This window comes from Geotrypetes seraphini, chromosome 14 (genome assembly GCF_902459505.1).
Source record: "Geotrypetes seraphini chromosome 14, aGeoSer1.1, whole genome shotgun sequence".
Classification (NCBI taxonomy): Eukaryota; Metazoa; Chordata; class Amphibia; order Gymnophiona; family Dermophiidae; genus Geotrypetes; species Geotrypetes seraphini.
The window spans coordinates 75,975,312-75,997,286 of record NC_047097.1 but is presented as its reverse complement, the minus strand read 5'-3'; the positions used below and the strand labels follow the sequence as shown (position 1 = coordinate 75,997,286).

The following is a 21,975-nucleotide window of genomic DNA, read 5'->3' as shown; positions in this document are numbered from 1 at the left end:
CCACTTGGACCCGTTTTCGAAAAGAAAAAAAAACTTGGAGCCGCAAAACCATTATAAAACAAATCTAACACTGCATATATTGTTTCTTATCTTAATGCTATATACAGGATCACTAAATTGAAAATAAAATCATTTTTCCTACCTTTGCTATTTGGTGATTTCATGAGTCTCTGGTTGCACTTTCTTCTTCTGACTGTGCATCCAATCTTTCTTCCTTTCTTTCAGCCTCCTGTATGTTTCCTCTCCTCCAGACCTCATTCTCTCCCCCAACTTTTTCTTTCTGTCTCCCTGTTCCCCCTTCTTTCTGTCTCCGTGCCGTCCCCCAAGCCACTCGGTTTGCTGCCACCGCAATCGGGGAACAGCCCCCAAGCCACCGCCGTCCCAAGCTTTCCCTGCAGAAGTGTTGCGCTGACCAGCATTCCGCTCCCTGACGTCAATTCTGACGTAGGAGAGGAAGTTCCGGACCAACAAGGCATTTCTCCTCATTCCATCCAGCCTGAGCCCCATCTCTCCTTGATCCAGCATTTCCCTTCTGTGTCTGTCAGAATTACCATTCCACCTATTTTCCAGCATCACCCTTCTTTGTGTCCATCTCACCTATATCCCTATCTCACCACTTTTTCAGAATCTTCATTTGTCTCTGTCCTTATCTTTACGCCATGTTCACCATTTGCCCTTTCAATGTCTTTATCTCCCCCCACACACTTTTTCAGCATTACTTCTATGTCTCTATTTCACCTCCTCTTCATGTCCCCTCTGTATCTCTATCCTTATTCAGTAGGTCCTGCTTACCCTTTCTCTTCTTTGTGTCACTATCTCCATTTTCAGCTTTCCCCCCTTTTCCTTTGTTACTGCACCCTGTAGCTAGAATCTTTCCACCCTCCCTCCACTCCGGCCCAGCCCAGTATGAAAGATTTCCTTTTGTTTCCCTCCCCTCTCTCTTTCTCTCTCTCTTCTCCTCCCTCACCCACGAGTCCTGCATCTGGCCCTCTCCCTTCTACCTGCACCTGGCAACACCCCCCTGCTCCGCGGCTCTCTTCAGCAACTCGGCAGCAGCGGTGATCAAGACAAGCTGCCGACATCAAGGCCTTCCCTCTACGAGTCCTGCCTTTGTGGAAAAAGGAAGTTGAAACAAACGGGACTCGCAGAGGGTAGGCCCCGACGTCAGAAGCTGCTGCTGAGTTGCCGAAGAAAGCCGCGGAGCAGGGGATGTGGCCGGAAGCAGGTAGAAGGGAGAGGGAGATAGGAAGGCTGTAGATCTCCGGAGCATGACACCGACCCCGGCCAGGATGATTTCTTTTTCAGGCACCTTACAAGTCCGGCGTCGCGGCGGGAAATAGCCATGCTGAGCAGTGAGCTCAGCACTACACAGATGAAAACCTTGCTTGCTGATTGGTCCGGCGGCACGGCGGGGCGGGGCCGCCGGACCAATCAGCAAGCAAGGCTTTCATCTGTGTGTGCTGAGCTCACTGCTCAGCATGGCTATTTCCCGCCGCGACGCCGGACTTGTAAGCTGCATTCCTGCGTGACACACTACCGGAGCCGCAGCAGAGGTGGAAAAGAGCCGCATGCGGCTCTGGAGCCGCGGGTTGCCGACCCCCGCACTAGACCATCAGAGGGGGACAGGGTACACTATTGTTCAAAATTTTTTTTCTGGGTTTTTCCTCCTTTACAGGTAGGTGCGTCTTATGGAGCAAAAAATACGGTAACTGCAATACTGTATACTCAAATATAAACCTAGATTTTTGGGCCCAAAAATGAGGGTCTTGGTATATATTCAAGTCTTACTATTACAGCTACTAATGCTTCTACTTATTTCTGTAGTACAGCTAGACAAATGCAGCACTGTATATTAAACTTATAAGAGACAATCCCTGCTCAGTAGAGTTCACACTTCCCCCTCCAAATTCGCAGGTTTAATACTCGTAAATTTGGTTATTCGCATTTTTTTTCCCCGATCCATCCCCCGCCTCCCTCCTGCATTCCGGACTTCCCCAGACCTTACCCGGTGGTTTAGCGGTGACGCGGGGCAGGAGCGATCTTCCTACAATGGGAACTCACAGCAGCCATTTTTGATGACTGTGCACAGGGCAGGAGTGTAGGAAGATCGCTCCAGCCCCGCTTCACTGCTAGACCACCAGGTTAATTTTGGGGAGGTCTGTGAGGCAGGAGGGAGGCGGGATGGGTTAGAGTTGGCCCTAAAAGTTATTTGCAGTTTTTCAATATTCACGGGCCGGCTCTGCCCCTAACCCCCATGTGTTCAGAGGGAGAAGTATACATTCTAATTAAAACAAACAGGACAAATAGGGGTTATCCCAGGACAAGCAGGCAGCATATTCTTTACATGTGGGTGACTTCATCCACGGAGCCCCGACGCGGACATCTTTTCAAGCAAACTTGATTGAAGATTTCAAGTTTGCTGGTGCTGCACCACGCATGTGTGTGCCTTCCCGCTCCACTAGAGGGCGCATCCCCTCCTCGTGGTCTTCAGTTCTTAGTTTTCCGCGGAGCCAGAAAGCCCTGTCGTTTTTCTCTCCGTGTTCAAGTGCCTTTCTAGCACCGTGGCTTCTTTGTTTTTTTCATCGGAGTCGCTGTGCACCTTTTTGCCTTCGGGTTTTGTTAAAAAAAACCAAAAAAACTTGACTTCCATGATTTCGGCATCCGGGTGTTCCCGGTTTGCCGTGGCCGCTTTTTTCCTTATGTCCCGGCCTTTTACCGGGTTTAAGAAGTGCACCAGTGCGGTCGGCTGTTATCCTTCACCGACCCGCATTTGTGGTGTATCCTGTGCTTGGGGGCTGACCATCCGACCGACGCTTGCACCAGGTGTGCTACTTTTCAGAATTGTGCCCTGCGACGTCGTTGGGCCTGCATGGCTGAACTGTTTGCTGTGGACCTAGCCCTGGCTTTGACATCGGCCTCGAAGACCTCGGCCCCGAGTAAGATCTCGGCCTCGAAGGGCTCGACCTCGGCTCCGGGTAAGTCCCCTCTTTCTTCCTCTTCAGGGTCAGCGCTGGTGAGGAAGCCAACCTCGGAGTCTCCGGCCGTTCATGGTGGGGATGCCCTTCCACTGGCCTCGTTGAGACTGGCCAAGCCCTCGAAGCGTGCTTCCACCTCTAGGGAATACTCATCTTCGACATCGCCCTCGGTGGAATGCACTACTGCACCTGATATGCCCTCGATGCTTTCGTGCCCGTGTTCCAGGAGATGTTACGGGCTATGATCTTCTCGGAGCTTACCTCAGTTTTGACCCATTTGACCCCGGCTTCGACCTCCCATGCTCCGGACCAGCCTGAGCGTCGCGTCGACTCCTCTGGGGGCAAGGTGCGTCGGTCTCAGCGCCTTTCGTCCTCAGACTCCTTGCCTCAGACCTCGGGGCATTCCTCGCCCTCGGTCGAAGCGTGGGTCAGAATGTGCCTTGACCCTGTCTCGACGTTTGGCGAAGCGCCTCCGGGACTCTTCCCCGAGGCGGGGTCGGTCCCCGGGGGTTCACACTAAAAGGGCTCTCCGGATTTCGGGGCTGTCTCTCTCCAATCCCCAGCTGTTCAAGTCGCGCTCTGGTCCTGGAGGCCCCGACCTCGAGGGGTTCTCCCACTTTTTTACCGGGGCTTGTCTCCTTGGCGTCAGCGGGCCGCGGTGCCTCGGACCCCGGGGTCCTCGCCTCGGGGGTCCTCGAAGCGCTGCCTGTCCTCGACCCCGCCGCGTTCCCTCAGTGTGGCGTCCTGGGGTTCGGGTCACAGGGATACTGATCAGCCGCCACATTATTCTCGGGAGGCTTCTCCCTTCTTTTCGGCGACGCCTTGGTCTCGTTCGACCCCCCCCCCCCGGGTGTCGGTCCGAGGGTCGCCCCTCCTCCTTCACGAGGTTTGTTCAGGATATGGGGAAGGTGCTGGACCTTGATCTCCAGGCCGACTCCAAGTATAACAAGGAGTTTCTGGTGGAGATGGACCTGCTGTGTCCTCCGCGGGAGTCTCTATGGCTCCCGTTGAACCCGGTCTTGCGCCAAGCTTTCTTCCGGAACTTGGAAACCTCCTATGCAGTTCCAGCTATTCCGTCCAAAATGGAATCTAAGTACTGGACTGTCCCCTGCATGTGATTTGAGAAGGCTCAACTGTCCCACCAGTCTCTATTGGTGGAGTCTTCGCTTAAGAAGTCCCATCCCTCCAGGGTCTCCGCGGCGGTCCCGCTGGGATGGGAGGGGCGGACCATGGACAAATTTGGCAGGCGTCTCTACCAAAATTCTATGATGACCAACAGGGTCTTGAACTATAATTTCACCTTTACATCGTACCTTAAGGTCTTGGTCAAGTCCCTACCCGCCTTTCAGGGTGACTTACCCGCCTCTCGCCAGGCGGAGTTTGGGCAGTTGGTGGACTCTTTCTCAGCTACGGTTGCATCTTTTCCATGCAGCTTACGATGCTTTTGAGCTTTCCTTCCGGGTTTCCGCCTTTGCGGTGGCCATGCGCCGGTTGGCACGGCTCCGCATCGTGGACATGGACCCCAACCTGCAGGACCGCTTGGCCAATCTGCCCTGTTTGAGGAATGAGCTCTTCGATGACTCAATCGAGGCGCCCACTAAGCGCCTCTCGGAGCACGAGCATTCCTTCGCTGCTTTGGTGCAGCCTAAGCCGAAGTCCACTCCTTCTAAGGCCTATCGGCTACCGCCAAGGCAGTACCTGCAAAAGTCTACTCCAGCTTTCTCGCGCCCACCTCCTCGCCGAAAGCAGCGGCAGCGGGCTGCTCCGAACCCTCAGTCCTCGGCGGGGTCTAAGCCGGCACCGTCTTTTTGATGGGCTGAGCGGATGGGGGATGGCCCCCTCCGTGATGGTTTCTGCCCCCCCTTCCCATTGGAGGCCGTCTCCGGGCCTTTTACCCACTCTGGGCTCGTATTACCTTGGACGCTTGGGTCCTGACCGTGGTCAGGGAGGGGTATTCCTTGAACTTTCGGGAGTTACCGCCGGACAGTCCTCCCGGTATGTCTCTTTCCAATCGGACGCAGCTTCCCTTGCTCCTTCTGGAGACCCGGGCGCTTCTTCGCCTTCGTGCAGTGGAGGTGGTTCCCCCCTCCCAGAGGGGGCGGGGTTTTTATTCCAGGTACTTCCTGGTCCCCAAAAAGACCGGGCACCTCCGGCCGATTCTGGACCTCCAGAGGCTCAACAAATTCCTCGTTCGGGAGAAGTTCTGGATGCTCTCTCTTCCCGTTCTGTACCCCTTGCTCGACGAAGGGGACTGGTTGTGCTCCCTCGATCTGAAGGAAGCTTACACTCATGTTCCGGTGCATCCATATTGTCGCCGGTTCCTTTGTTTTCAGGTGGGAGATCTGCATCTCCAATACCGGGTCCTCCCATTCGGGCTTGCTTCGTCCCACAGGTCTTTACGAAGTGTCTCGTGGTGGTGGCGGCGGCCCTATGGTCTCGGGGCCTTCAGGTCTTCCCCTACCTCGACGACTGCTAATCAAAGCCCTGTCGAGGGAGGGGGTTATCTCAGCGACCCGACAGACTATTACATTCCTTCAGAGTCTGGGGTTAGAGGTAAACTTTCCAAAGTCCCAGCTATGCCCCTCTCAATCCCTACAGTTCATCGGGGCCGTGCTGGACACGATCCAACTAGAGCATTCCTTCCTCAACAACGTCTGGAAGCTCTTCTCCAGCTTTGTCATGCAGTGTCCTCTCGCCCTTCTATTTCGGCGAGATACATGATGGTTCTTCTGGGTCACATGGCTTCTACAGTATACGTGACTCATTTTGCCAGACTTCACCTCAGAATTCCTCAGTGGACCCTGGCACCTCAATGGACGCAGGTTTCCGACCCTCTGACTCGACACATCCAGGTCACTCCTACTCTGACACAGTCTCTTCGCTGGTGGATGCTCTCTTCCAATCTATCCAGAGGCTTACTGTTTCACACGCCCCCCCATCACAAGGTTCTCACGACCGACTCTTCGCCTTACGCTTGGGGGGCTCATCTGGATGGTCTCCACACCCAAGGCTATTGGACCAGTGCAGACCGCCAGTGCCACATCAATCTCCTGGAACTCAGGGCGATCTTCAATGCTCTCACTGCTTTTCAACATTTGCTTCATGACCGTGTGGTCCTCATTCGCACGGACAACCAGGTCGCAATGTATTATGTCGTCAAACAGGGAGGCACAGGATCAGCCTCCCTCTGTCAGGAAGCTCTGAAAGTTTGGGATTGGGCAATTTGCCACAACACCTTCGTCAAAGCTGTCTACATTCAGGGGGCGGACAATGCCTTAGCGGACAACTTGAGTCGTCTTCTGCAACCACACGAATGGACTCTCCACTTCACGCCCCTTCATCACGTTTTCTCTCTGTGGGGAACGCCTCAGATAGACCTCTTCGCAGCCCCCTACAACTTCAAGCTGCCTCAGTTCTGCTCCAGGATCTACACTCCTCATCGCCTTGAGGCGGATGCTTTTCTTCTGGACTGGACGAATCGCTTTCTGTATGCGTTTCCTCCATTTCCTCTCATTCAAAAGACTCTGGTCAAGCTGAAGTCCGACCATGCCACCATGATTCTGATTGCTCCTCGGTGGCCCAGGCAACCTTGGTACTCCCTTCTACTTCAACTCAGCAGCAGGGAGCCCTTTCTTCTACCAGTGTTTCCATCGCTGCTTACACAGCATTAGGGATCTCTGCTTCATCCCAACCTGCAGTCTCTCCACCTGATAGCTTGGTTCCTCTCAACATAACTCCTCTCCAGTTTACGCAAGCAGTGAGGGATGTTTTGGAAGCTTCAAGGAAGCTTGCTACTAGACAATGCTATCACCAAAAATGGACTAGATTTTCTACTTGGTGTTTTTCTCATCATCAGGAGCCTCAACATTCCTCCTTATCTTCAGTTTTGGACTATCTGTTGCACCTTTCTCATTCTGGCCTCAAGTCTACATCGATACGAGTTCATCTGAGTGCAATTGCTGCTTTCCATCAGCCGCTTCAAGGGAAACCTCTTTCTGCACATCCTGTGATTTCCAGATTCATGAAAGGACTTTTCCATGTCAATCCTTCTCTCAAACCGCCTCCAGCGGTTTGGGACCTCAATATTGTTCTTTCTCAGCTTATGAAACCTCCATTTGAACCTATTGACAAGGCTCATCTGAAGTATCTCACTTGGAAAGTTGTGTTTCTCATTGGCCTCACTTCTGCTCGTCGAGCATTGGTTGGGCTTCAAGCATTGGTTGCGAATTCACCTTTTACAGTGTTCCATCATGACAAGATGGTTCTTCGCACTCATCCGAAATTCCTTCCTAAAGTTGTCTCGGAATTTCATCTCAATCAATCCATTGTTCTTTCAATGTTTTTTCCAAAGCCTCATTCTCATCCTGGAGATTCAGCTCTTCATACTCTGGACTGTAAGTGTGCTTTGGCTTTCTATCTGGAACGCACCAAACCGCACAGAACTGCTCCTCAACTTGATCCGAACAAGTTGGGACATCCTATCTCTAAGCGTACCATCTCCAATTGGATGGCAGCTTGTATCTCTTTCTGCTATGCCCAGGCTGGATTACCCCGTCACAGTAAAGTCACAGCCCGTAAAGTCACAGCCCATAAGGTCAGAGCAATGGCAGCTTCTGTAGCTTTCCTCAGATCTACACCTATTAAGGAAATTTGTAGAGCTGCTACTTGGTCCTCGGTTCATACCTTCACTTCTCACTATTGTCTGGATACTTTCTCCAGACGGGATGGACAGTTTGGCCAAACAGTATTGCAAAATTTATTCTCCTAAGTTGCCAACTCTTCCACCATCCCACTTTGATTAGCTTGGAGGTCACCCACTAGTGAGAATACCTGCCTGCTTGTCCTGGGATAAAGCACAGTTACTTACCGTAACAGTTGTTATCCAGGGACAGCAGGCAGCTATTCTCACATCCCACCCACCTCCCCGGGTTAGCTTCTCTGCTGGCTATCTGAACTGAGGAGACGCGCCCTGCGCTGGGTGGGAAGGCACTCGCACATGTGCGGTGCGGGCTACTTGAAACTTCGAGTTTCTTCAAGCAAGTCTGCTTGTGAGGCGTCAGCATCGAGGCTCCGTCGGATGACGTCACCCACTTTTGAGAATAGCTGCCTGCTGTCCCTGGATAACAACTGTTACGTTAAGTAACTGTGCTTTACTTCCACTCTGTCTTTGTTGTGCCTGCTTACTGTCTCATTAGGAATGTTCTTCTCCAAGTCTGTTCCTTGGAGGCCAGTGGAGCCATGAAGAATAATTTATTACTGGTGCATTTTGGGTACTATTTGAGCTTCTTTGATGCTTTTGCTGGCATGTTTGTTATAGAGAATGTGACTTTCCCACGTCTAGCCTTGGCAAACCCACAGGAACAGAGGAAAAAATTGGCTGTTTGTCAAAGGTATGGGAACAAGGCCTTTCACCACCCCGCGGGGCAGTAAATGGCTTTATCCCCGCAGTAAAAGATCTGCTGTGACTCGCCTTCCTCCCACCCCTCCCGGCCAGCAGCCCCCCTCACGATTGCGGGTCCAGCAGTCCCCTCCCTTTTGCGAGTCAAAACCAGTAGAAAAGAAACCCCTGCAACTCCCCTGGGTTGGCCCCTTTGCACCTCCCACCCCAGGCATACCAGCCTCTTAGAAGCTTTGTGGACAAAAAGGCAACATCTCAGGTTTGCTCCTGGATCTTCTTCCAGCTGAGTCCCTTCTTCCGATGTAACTTCTGAGGTCGGGGCGGGGACAAAGACCGAGCTTGCAGGGACAGATTTTTCCCCCATGTCTTTCTCTAGTTTGTTACTCTGTTTGATTGTTCATAGTTCTTATTTTACTTGGTTTGAGTAAAACAAACTAATTAGTTGAGAGGTTTTCCTATATTCCTACTTTGCCTGATTACGGAAGAGCTCTTGTTTGCTTGGGGACTAACTGTAGAGGGCAGTAGAGCTCTAAGTGAAGTAGGAGGGTTATAGGAAAAATCTGGAGTAGATTCCTTCTGCACAGGTTCACAGCCATGGGGAGAACCCGCTTGTCCAGAATGACACACCTATCTACTGGAAAAGATATTAGCAAGGTAAGAACCAAATCTCTTTTTTTATTTTCTCTGTGCTCTTTAGATTATTGCCTTCAGGGTTTTGGCACAGGAATGTGCAGCAAAGACCTTTTTTTTTTTTTTTTGTAAGATGGCTACACCTGCCATCATCATTTAATACTCAAGATGCATTTTTTTGTCTTTGTGATTTTGTAGCAGCAGGTTTTCAGATGAGCAGTGGATCCCAGAACAACCCTGTGATGCATCTTTGTGACAGAAGCTTTCAGTGATGATGTGTGTCAAGAAACGTGGCATCATGACTGCAAAACAAAGTGACATCTATTAGAAAACCAGAGAAAGCTGAACCATCAAGCCAAGAGCAGCCAGGTGAGACTACTGGCTAGGGTCAGCAGGAGTCATGAGCAGCATCTAGAACTAATGGGAAGGTAGAGGAGATGAGCAGCTACATTAAGGAAGCCATCAAAGGCCTGTACAAGAGAAGAGCAGCAACCCAAAGAGTGAGTGAGGCATTTCCTCCCCTCCTGGGATCAGGACAGTCATCTGTTACGTGCTGTTTAAAATGCATGGGGCTGGTGGGCAGGGATGAAAGATGCTGCACATGGTTTGGGGAATGAGAGAGAGAAACAGGTTGGATGTGGCAGTAGAGAGGATGGGAGAGATGCATCCTGGATCCCTCTCTCTCTTTCCTAATTCCCTCTGTAGCAAGGGAGGGAATGAGAGAAAGAGATGTTGGATAGTGAGAGAGAGAGAGAGAGAGAGATAGGAAGACATGTTGCACATGCGGGTGGAAGAGAGGGAATGTTGTACAAGAGTAGGGAGGGGGAAAAGAGGGAGATTGATCCAGGACAGAAGAGTGAGGATGCTGTACAATGGGAGGAAGGGAAGAAAGAAGGAGAAATGCTGGACCATAGTAGGAAGAACCAATGGACAGCAACAGAAGATTTTGCAGAAGACAGGAAAGCGGAAAAAAGAGAAACTGGGACTAACATGATGTAAAAATAAATCTCCAGACAGCAAAGGTGAAAAAGGAATTAAATTTTCTTTTTAAATTTTATTTGTATTCATTTGTCAAAATTTACACGTAAATCTACTTGTTGCAGAAATACAGAGATCAAACTCATTTCAACAAATTCAAATACAAGAAAACAAAAAACCTCACCATATATCAATATTATCCTTAATGAGTTCAAAATCTTTCTTAGACCTCAATAACTTGCTGGAGGGAAGACATTAGAAATTAAGGGAGAATTTATAATTACCAAATTACAAAAAGAAAATAGCTTAAATGGCTATTAATTCCTTTGGTTATTAGTTTGAGCCTCTAGCCGTGCCACTGGTCAGTCCCTTGAAATCCAAAAAAGATCTTAAATGTTCAGGGAGAAAAAAAACAACATACTTTACGTCCAGATATTTAATAACACATTTGCAAGGATATGCAAGAAGGTAGGTGGCTCCCAATTTCTTGGTTTCATCTCGCATTACAAGATACTCTCTACGACGTTCCTTTGTGGAATTGGTAACATCAGGATAAATCTAAAATTTCTGACCACAAAAAGGAGTCCCACCTTTTTTGAAGTATAATTTCATAACTAACAATAAGTTTTGTTCAAAGACAAAATTTACAATCATGGTAGTTCTGTCTTTAACTTTAGTGATTGAATCTTCCAATAATGCGGTAAGATTTTAAAGATTATTTTCCTCCGGTTCAATTGCTGTCGTCCCTCCAACTGTTGCCTTTTTATTTTTAAAGATAGTAAATAATTTGCTTTATTGGCAGAATATTGGCTGGGGAAAAGTTTAGATTTTCTACAAGAAATTTTTTTTTAAACTTCAATTGGAGAGAGTTTGAATTTTTGGACAATTTAGAATACACAAGTTCAGACGCCTATTGAAGTTCTCAATTTGCTCAATTTTACGATGAATTACAATTTTATCTTTTATAATCTCAGCAATTGAGTTTTTTCAATGGGGCAGTCTCTGTTTGAATTTTGTCAATACATTCTTGTTTTACCAATTCAATTGTATTAGCAAAAGAATCCACTTTGGCTACCAATACCTCTAAATCTTTAGCAGTTTTCTCCATCGTAACATCCATTTTCTTAATGGCACAAAGAAGAGTTTCCAGTGTGACTCCAGGAGTTCCTGCCGGTTCTTCAGCTCCTCTGGTATTGCTCTGGGTCTGTTGCAATCCAACAGCCAGGGCTCCTCCTCCTTCCAGCTCCGGAGTCTCCTCATCCTCCATGGAGCTGGATTCTCCATTCCGCCCTTCCGCTGGACAGACAGGTGCGGAGATCATCGGGGGCGACAATGAGATGTCCTGTCCCAAGGAACCAAGCTTTCCCTCACTCAGGCTCCCAGCAGGATCCACTCCCCGATTATAAAAAAGGAAAAAAGACTGAAGAAAACTTTGGTGCACGTTCAGAGCTCAGTCAAAGCCATCCGCTATCTTTGCTTCCCCCTGGAAAAAAGGAATCTATTGACTGAAATATGTTAGCTTTGGGGTCATTCTACACCAGCTGTACAAATTTTCAGAATGATCCGCACCTTACCATCTCCAATTTCAATGAAACTTGGCACATAGGTGCTCTGGCTTGAAAAACTAAGCCCTGCAAAGTTTCAACCTCGAAAATAAGAAATTCATGTAGTAAGAGGTGCCTAAGTAGAGGCCCTAAAATTTTTGTGCGTATCGTACGAAACAAATGGGCAACTTCAAGGACCTCCTGTACACAGAGTATTGCTAACATCAGCCTGAAATTTAGTCTAAATGTACAACTTTTTGTACTTAACCTAGACTTTTGAAACTCTGAAAGCTTATTAAATGCTCTTCTGATGCCTCAATGCCAAAATTGGCCAAAAACTCAATTCGCTAATTTTTGGCTTCATCTTTGGGGTGCCATAGATTTGTAACAAATATAAGTGGTGACTTCTCGCTTGGTGCACCTGCTCAACTATTGATTACTATTCATCTAGGAAAATTTCAAGACCTGCTTTCGTTTATTTGCCAAGATATTGCAAGTCAAACAGAGCAGCAAAAACTATTATCAACAAATTTTACCCATTTTTGAAGCATTGTATTTCAGTTTTGACACCAGCAATCACTTTGGTTCAAAAAGCATTGGATATAGAGCAACTTTTTCTCTACCAGACATCAAATTTTCAGGCGTGTGTTTTTTTGTATAGGGAAGAAATTTGCAATTGAATTCAGATAGTCTCAGCAATGTAACTAACTACAGTGGAACCTTGGTTTACGAGCATAATTCGTTCCCCATAATAATAGTACTAATTGTAATGTAATTTCCTCCATCCATTTTTCATATACACACAATATAATCTTATTAATACATAATGGTAACCACAAAATTAAAAAAACTCAATGCACATTGTACGCAGAGAAAATGTTAATTATAATTTATATTTGGGGGTTTTTGAAAGATGTCAAGGCAGATGGCTTTAAAATATGCAATGTCACCTCAATAACAACTATAGAAAAAAAAACTCCACTAAATTAAAAATAAAATCATTTTTCCTACCTTTGTTGTCTGGTGATTTTATGAGTCTCTGGTGGCACTTCTGACGTGCATCCAATATTTATTTATTTATTTCTGCCTCTTGCACGCCGCTTCCTTTCCTTTAGACCTCATTCCATTCCCCAACCAACATCTCTCTCTGTCCCTCTAGAAGTCCAACTTTTCTTCCTCTCTCATCCCCCAGATCATGTGCAATATTTTTCACCATTGCCCACCAGTCTCGTGCCCATTTCTCCTATCACCCCTCTCCAATATCATGCTACATCTCTCCCTCCATCAGTATGCCCAACATTCTTCCCCCTTGCATCCCCTTCAATCTATCTTTCTGTTCCTTCTCCACCACCATATCCAACAATTCTCTCTCTTATCCTTCTATTCCCCATGCATCTCTACCTCACTCCTCTCTATGCCCAATTTTCCTCTTCCTTTCCCCATGTGCACCATCTTTTTCCCTCTCACTCACACACTCAGGTCCAACAATTGTCCCTTTCTATTCCTTCCCTCCCTCCTTCCTATGTCCTAAGTTAGTGCCCCCTTCCTCCCTCCCTTGTGTAAAATGACCCCATTTACTATTTTTCCTATTAATGCCCCCTCCCTTCCTTCTGTGTCCCGAGTTCATGCCCCATCACTGCTTTCCAGATTTTATCCCACCCCCTCCCTCCCCCGAAGTCGACCCGTGCTGAAGCCTGCCTACCCCCAAACCAACCCACCGCCGATTCCTGCTCCCCTGCCGGTTCGCTGCCGATTCCTCCTCTCCTCCCGATCTGCCGCCGCCCCCCGAGTTTCCAAGTTTTTTTATTGTTTGATATACCGTTTATCAAAAACATACCTGAACAGTTTACAATTATCAAATATTATTAAAAATTAAATTAAAAATAAAAAAAAATAGAGGGGGGCGACAAAACATGCAGACTTACTGGTACCAAAGTAAGAAATGGTAAGAAATTAATTACAATGAGAAAATAAAATCATAAAAGGGAAGGAAGAGAGGTAGGGGCTTAGTACACTAGGATAGTGTAGGGGTCACTTCAAAAGAAGCATTTCAGTTCTGTAATGCCAACTGCATAAAAGCTGTTAAGGCTCTTATTGAAAGGAAGAAAGTCAGAATGAGTAGGCATCTTTAAAGAGGAATGTTTTTAGTTTAGATTTGAACTTTTCAAAGGATGTTTCTAGCCTAAGATCCGATGGAAGGGTGTTCTATAGAGTAGGGGCAGTGACTGAGAAGATAGTTTTATGGGTTGTGTCAAGAAATAGTTCACAAATAGACAGGACTGAAAGTAGATTTTGAGTAATAGAACGCAGATTCTGGGTAGGAGCATATGGAATAAGAAGTTTATCAATGAATGCAGGTGAATTGGACAGTTTGGTTTTAAATGTTAACAGAATTGTTTTGTAGGTGATATGATGAAAAACGGGTAGCCAGTGGGCTTTGAACAAGAGGGGGGGTCACATGGTCAAATTTTTTAGCTTTGAAGATGAGTTTGACTATACTGTTTTGCAATAGTTGAATCCGGCGAATTTCATTTTGTGTAATGCCTTGATACAAGGCATTGCAATAGTCAATGTTGGAGATAACAAAGGAATGAATCAAGATGTTGATGGAGGGGTAGGGGGCCAAACTATGTAATATAGTAAGTGAATGCAGTTTACAGAATTATATGGCGCAGGACCTGCTTACATCGGAAAGTTGATCCTCAACCTGGCAGCTAGGCTTCAATGCTAAGAAATGTAAGGTCATTCACCTCGGAAGCGGAAATCCATGCAGGACGTACTTTTTTTTTTTTTTTTTTTTAATTCTTTATTTATATTTTGAATATATTATCAAGAATAAACTTCTTGTACAGAATATGATTAAGTCAACATAACATAAAACAAATAAAGTAACATTTATATAACAGACCTCTTCTCATTCCCATCCAACAGACATGAGAGAAGTACACACCTGAAGTTCGTCTCCCCACCGGCTAGAGGATGCAAATATAAGAGATACCACCAACAACTTCTATCATATCAAGCAGCCTTATGGGGCAAAGACTTAGAAAAACTAATTACTCACACAAACGACTATGGAGAATTTAGGAAACACCTAAAAACGTACCTGTACTCGAAACACCTAGGTAATGAACCAGGACAATAGCCCCTTTGCAATATCATCCCCAAAACTGAATTTGTAAACCGTTAACCCCAATCACAAACTATGAATAGCCCAATCAATTTATGGAATTTTTCTAATTCTTTGTAAGCCGCATGGCACTTCAAGGCCCTGTAGCATACGAACTGTTGTTATTATCATTAAGGTTCCCATTATCAGATGTACACTGCTGTACCCTGTAATTCGCTGTATGTACAGTTTCTCTTTATTGTAAACTGCCTAGAAGTCGCAAGATTGTTGGCGGTATATAAGAATAAAGTTATTATTATTATTATTATTATTATTATTAAAATTACTATTTACTCAATCAAAATTAAAGTCCCAAAATTTGAGATCCAAGATGTTCCTGAGTGAGAAACTATTTAAAAGAAAAATTCAAATTACAAATTAGGCGGTCAGATGAGAATGGACCAAGAGTAAATTCATGCATTAAGATTTTCTTAATCCCCTTCAAGGCCCCTCCTGGAGAGAAATCCTGTCAGCTGCGAGGGTTCAAAGAAAATATAATTGCAAGATTTATACTTTACAATGCATTTGCAAGGATATCGTAAAAGAAATGATGCCCCCATTGCAGCAACCCCAGGCTTAAGAAGCAAAAATTCCGTCCTTCGTTTCTGAGATTCCCTTGTCACGTCCGGAAATATTTGAACTTTATATCCAAGAAATTCTTTATGTCTATTCTTAAAATAAAGCTGTAATATCCAATTTTTATCTGGTGATAAAACCACCGTAGCCAATAGGGTAGCTGGGATAGCTACCTCCCTCATTGAAGATTCCAATAATGATGTTATGTCCATTTGTTCACCCTGACCTTGTTGTTCTAATTGATATTGTTCTTGCAAATTTTTGGATGTTGGCAAATAATATATTTTAGAGAAAGGAGAAAAAGCATCATTAGGAACATTAAGAACCTCACAAAAGTACTTTTTCAAAACTTCTTTTGCTGATAAAGAAGGGATCTTTGGGAAGTTCAAAAATCTAAGATTATTCAACCGCATATTATTTTCCATCATTTCCACCTTTCTCCTAAGGTTGAGATTGTCTTTAATCAGTGTCGTTTGGACTTGATTTACTTCACTTATCTTTTTATCTATTTTTTCCACATTATTTTTCATCAGTGTATTTTCCTGTTTAAGTCCATTTATTTCATTTCTTTGTTCTAAGAATTTGTCTTCTAGTGCTTTAATTTGTGGTGACAATGTTTGTCCCAGAGTAATTACCAAGTCCCAAAAAGAGTCTAGGGTAACATTCATGGGTTTAGGAACAGAGAATATACTTGCTTGCATTGTCCCAACTTCCACAGCAATGACAGTCTTCTCTCTCTGGAAACCTTGCTCCATTTCATGTCCCCTCGTTGTTCTCACCGCAGTCTCATCTTCCTCCAGTGCTTCGCCCATTTCAGCCTCCCGGGAAACGAAGTCTGCCTCCTCGGACTGACTACTCTCCCGTGGAGAGCTAGCACACTGCGGCTGAGGGGGCGGAGTTCTAGCGTCGGGGCTCAGAGTTGACTCTAGCCCAGGGAAGCTTGCCGCAACCTCACTCCTTCCCGGCAATTCCAGCGGGTGACTCCCCGATGCAACTGCTGCCTCTTGGTTTAGACGCCGCAAGAAATCCTCCATGGACATCTGAAGAGGAGTCTCCGGGCGCCTCGAGGCTCCAGAAGCACCTTTCCCTCTCCTTTTCGGCATCGGTAAAGCAATAAGTAAACGTTGTTTCGTTAGAATCTCTGGCGGCGTCTCCCTCACTCTCATCGGCTCGCGGCCATCTTGGATCCCAGGACGTACTTTTTGAACGGAGAAACTTTAACTAGAACTTCAGCAGAACGAGATTTAGGAGTAATCATCAGTGCAGACATGAAAACTGCCAATCAAGTGGAGAAGGCTTCATCTAAGGCAAGGCAGATATTGGGTTGTATCAATAGAAGTTTCATCAGCCGAAAGCCTGAAGTCATAATGCCGTTGTACAGGGCCATGGTGAGACCTCATCTGGAGTACTGTGTGCAATTCTGGAGGCCACATTACAGTAAAGATGTGCGCAGAATTGAATCGGTTCAGCGGACGGCCACCAGGATGATCTCGGGGCTCAAGGGTCTCTCGTACGAAGAGAGACTGAACAAATTGCAGCTCTACACTCTCGAGGAACGTAGGGAGAGGGGAGACATGATTGAAACATTTAAGTACCTCACGTGTCGAAGTGGAAGATGATATTTTCTCTCTCAAGGGACCCTCGGCGACAAGAGGGCACCCGCTCAAACTCAGGGGCGGAAAATTTCATGACGACACCAGAAAGTATTTCTTCACAGAGAGAGTGGTTGATCATTGGAACAAGCTTCCAGTGCAGGTGATCAAGGCAGACAGCATGCCAGACTTTAAGAATAAATGAGATACCCATGTGGGATCCCTACGAGGGTCAAGATAAGGAAATTGGGTCATTAGGGCATAGACAGGGGGTGGTTAAGCAGAGTGGGCAGACTTGATGGGCTGTAGCCCTTTTCTGCCGTCATCTATGTTTCTATGTAATAGGGAAAGGATAGAGTGGATAAGGCTTAATTTGTAAAAACACTTCTGAGTGACACTGCTGATTTGATGATGAAAGTTAAGATCTTCGTCAATAATAACTCCTAGTAGTTTGATTTTATTGTCAAGTTGGATAGGGCAGGAATCGATACTAATTGGATGGTTCAAAGTTACTTTTGGAAAAGAAGAAAAAAAAGCCCTTGGATTTAGGGAAAGCTTGTTTTGTCAAAGCCAAGAGCTAATCTTGTTAAGTTTATTGTTAATTTCTTCTGGTATAGTAAAGTTCATGGGATGAAGTATCTTATTTTTTGCTCCATAAGATGCACCTGACCATAAGACGCACCCTAGATTTAGAGGAGGAAAACAAGAAAAAAAACATTCTGAACCAAATTCTCCCTGCCAGGCTGTGCACCCTCTCCTCCCTCCCTGCCAGGCTCTGTCCCCTGTTCCCCCCCCCCTCCTCTGGTGGTCTAGTGGTAGGCCGGGCCAGGGCACAGAGCAGGCAGGCCTAGTGGCAGGCAGGCAGGCCCCATAACCCCATGTACCCCCCAGTACCTTAAATCATTCCCCAATACCTCCCATGTACTTTAAATCATCCCCCCCACGTACCCCCCAGTGCCTTTTTTAATCATCACCCCAGTCCTTTTCTTAATCATACCCTCCCTGTACCTTTTTAATCATACCCCCCGTGTACCTTTTTTTTTTTTTTTTTCCAAAACCCCATACCTTTTTTAATTCTTCCCTCCCTCGACAACTCCATACTATTTCCGGGCAGCAGGCGCACGAGTCAGGAGCGCGGAGGTCAGGCGCGAGCTTTCCGCGTTACTGCCTGGCCCCGGGGGGGGGGGGGGAGGGGGGTGTTTTTAAATTGTACAGGGGATACAAATTTTGCATCTTAACTTCATAAAACGCACTAAGATTTCCACCCACTTTTGGGTGGGGAAAAAGTACGTCTTATGGAGCGAAAAATACAATAATTGAATGTTCTTGTGTATCTTTTATTAGCTTCAGCTGCAGGACAACTAAAAGATGATCCCTCCCCTCTGGGCTACCTGCCCGGGAGCTTCCTGTCTTGCTCAGTTTGTTCCTGCAGCTTCACTGCTTGGTTTCATTTCAGTTAATTCTGCTCGTGATTTGTTTTCAATTCCTAGGTTTTTAAAAAAAAATTTTTCCGCGGGTTTGCCCACGTGCTGCGGATCAACTCTGTGAGTGATCCTTCGGCGGGAGATCGCTGACATTTTAAAGTTTGTCTGCTTCTTGAGGGTGCTCTGTAAGCCTGAAACTGCAGTAAGCCTTCTGGACAGCCTGCCGATTGATTTGGGTCTCCAGGTTCGGGAGCCATCTCTCCCCTGGTTTGTCCGCAAAGGGATAGAGCGCAGGCTGTTGCGGTTCTGAGGAGGTATGCCGGGATTGGAACCGCACCGCGCGTCTTCCATGATTTCCCTGAGGGGTCTCGTGGTCATGATCTGAGGTGGCAGGGAAGTTGAGGTGTAGTCAAAAAATAAGGTTGTGTAGGGAAGCTTCAAATACTGTTTTAGATGAGAGATTAGTAAAAATAATCGTAATGTGAAAAGAAAAGACTAATCTCATGAGGTAATACAAATATATCAACTTATTTATATATCCTGTGGAATTCCCATGCACTCAGAAAGGTGTAATCTAGCCAAGAGCCTAAGCTCTTATTGCCAAACCCACCGCCCAATCACTGTGCAAGGAATAATATTATAGCTTTTCATATAAGTTCATTTGTTCATTTTTTCAGTAATGGTATAGAAAAAAACTATCACTTAGCTTCTGAAAAGTGAGAAGGTTCCGACATGGATCATGTTTCGAAAAACTTTGTCAAGGAACCCGAAACTGAGGATTCTAACACTTCAAAACGCCAAAGGTATCAGGCAAAGTGGTAGCAAACCATTTAGTTCTAAAACGTAAAAAAGACAAAATAAATAATGCTTAATACACAATTATTTAAAACAAAGTGCATATAATGTGCTATTCTAATACATAACTTTAGAATTCAAAGCAAAAAACGTACCTGTCATATCATAATTTCAAAATCTCTGCTTGTTAGTTGGAAAAACTGCTTCGTTAGTGTGGTGGTTAGAAAAGAGACGCCACTGAATTTACAAAGATAATATCATCCAGCAAAAAGGGAATGACGTAAAAACAGCTGAGTTCGACGTACTATCAAGTATATTGAAAAACTAAAACACGAAACTAAATAAAAAAACAAAATATACAAAAAAGAAACAAGATTTACAAAAAAGCTTGTCATTCTAATTCACTGTTGAGTCCGTCTGGATTTAGAGTGTTCAATTTAAAAATATATGGATTCGCCAGTGGTCGGGGGTAGTGGTGCCCGATTTAGGAAAAAAACATTTGATTCGATTCAGCCTATTGGGTATTCTATTTGATTTTCCTGCCCAATTGGGTGTTGTTTTTTTGGGGTTTTTTTTTTTTTCCAAACATCCTGGTGGATTTATTTTATAGCTTCTTCACCCCCTTTGCCTTCTAAACACACTGGCGCTGTGGTGTACACAAAATAAAGAAACAAAAAGGACTTTTCCTCTCTCTGTTAAATCCTAGCTCACATTTGTGGTCTAACACCAGCCTGGCAGGATACATGTTTCAATTCTGACATATTGCAATCACAAAACAGAAAATAAAATTATTTTTTCTACCTTTTGTTGTCTGGTCATTATTCAAATCTTGTTGATCCCAGGCTCTGGTTGTCTTCTGATAACTTGCTTGCCAGAGTCTCCTTCTTTCTCCGTGCTAACCATCCATCTGCAATCTCTGTCCTCCCCTTCTGTTTCCCTTCCCTCCGGCATCTTTCCTTTTTTTTGTCTCCATTCACAGATCCACCTTTTATCCCAGGACAAGCAGGCAGCATATTCTTAACTGATGGGTGACGGCACCGATGGAGCCCCGGTACGGACAATTTTAGAGCAATTGCACTCTAAGAACTTTGAAAGTTCCAGTAGGCCGCACCGCGCACGCGCGAGTGCCTTCCTGCCCGACGGAGGCGCGCGGTCCCCAGTTTCTTAGATTCCGCGGAGCTAAGAAGACGCGTTTTTTTCAACGGCTGTTGAAAATCCTTCTTGCCTTCCCGCTCGCGCTTTTTTCTGTCTGGAAGTTTTTTCTTCCTCCTTTTCTTTTCGTTTCGTGTTAAAAAAAAAAAATTATTTCTTTTTTGATCTTTTCTTCGCCTCACCCCGGCAGGGCCTGTTGGCACAATCAAAGCCTCCGCCTTCGATTTAGTGGAGGCCGTGTTCACCTTCATGCCCCCGCAGCCAGGTTTCAAGAAGTGTCAGCGGTGTGCACGGCCCATCTCTTTGACCGACCTCCACAACTGGTGCCTTCAGTGCCTGGGTCTGGATCACAACGCCTCCTCTTGCACCTGTTGGCGCTTCTCTTAAAAGGCGCACATTGAAGAACCGGCAAATCCAACAACGACTTCTCATCCAGAAGACTCTAGTCAAACTCAAGTCAGACCATGCCACCATGATCCTGATTGCTCCACGGTGGCCCAGACAACCTTGGTACTCCCTTCTACTTCAACTCAGCAGCAGGGAGCCCTTCCCTCTACCAGTGGTTCCATCACTGCTAACGCAGCAGCAGGGATCTCTACTTCATCCCAACCTGCAGTCTCTACACCTGACAACTTGGTTCCTCTCAATGTAACCCCTCTCCAGTTTTCTCAACCAGTGAGAGAGGTCCTGGAAGCTTCAAGGAAGCCTGCTACTAGACTATGCTACCACCAGAAGTGGGCTAGATTCTCTGCTTTGTGTTTTTCTCATCATCATGAGCCCAACACTCCTCCTTGTTTTGGATTATCTCTTGCACCTCTCTCATTCTGGCCTCAAGTCTACATCGATACGAGTCCATCTTAGTGCAATTGCTGCTTTCCATCAGCCTCTCCAAGGGAAACCCCTCTCTGCTCATCCGGTGGTTTCCAGATTCATGAAAGGACTTTTCCATGTCAATCCTCCCCTCAAACCGCCTCCAGTGGTTTGGGACCTCAATGTTGTCCTTTATCAGCTCATGAAACCTCCATTTGAACCTCTTCACAAGGCTCATATGAAGTATCTCACTTGGAAAGTGGTGTTCCTTATTGGCCTCACCTCTGCTCGTCGAGTTAGTGAGCTTCAAGCATTGGTGGCGGATCCACCTTTCACAGTATTCCACCATGACAAGGTGGTCCTTCGCACTCATCCAAAATTCCTCCCCAAAGTGGTCTCGGAATTTCATCTGAATCAATCCATTGTTCTCCCTGTGTTTTTACCAAAGCATCATTCTCATCCTGGAGAATCAGCTCTTCATACTCTGGACTGTAAACGTGCTTTGGCTTTCTACCTGGAATGCACCAAGCCACACAGAACTACTTCTCAACTTTTCATCTCCTTTGATCCAAACAAGTTGGGACGTCCCATCTCTAAGCGCACCATCTATAACTGGATGGCGGCTTGTATCTCCTTCTGCTATGCCCAGGCTGGATTACCCCTTCACAGTAAAGTCACATCCCACAAGGTCAGAGCAATGGCAGCCTCTGTAGCCTTCCTCAGATCGACCCCGATTGAGGAGATTTGTAAGGCCGCCACTTGGTCCTCAGTTCACACCTTCACTTCTTATTATTGTCTGGATACTTTCTCCAGACGGGATGGACAGTTTGGCCAAACAGTATTACAAAATTTATTCTCCTAAGTTGCCAACTCTCCCATCATCCCATTGTGGTTAGCTCGGAGGTCACCCATTAGTGAGAATACCTGCCTGC

At 46.1% G+C, this 21,975-nt stretch overlaps 1 protein-coding gene across 4 annotated transcripts in view; it reads left to right on the top strand.

The window, feature by feature from the left end:
- The window catches only part of CTDSPL2 (CTD small phosphatase like 2), a 202,553-nt gene that overhangs the window by 12,951 nt on the left and 167,627 nt on the right, over positions 1 to 21,975 (top strand). For 3 of the 4 annotated variants that reach the window (XM_033920362.1, XM_033920361.1, XM_033920364.1), the window contains one exon: positions 9,202 to 9,372. The gene's annotated coding sequence lies outside the window, so the exon portion shown is untranslated. Of the gene's footprint in view, positions 1 to 8,782; positions 9,028 to 9,201; positions 9,373 to 21,975 lie in introns of those variants that run through there. The other variant, XM_033920363.1, reaches the window with a different exon arrangement.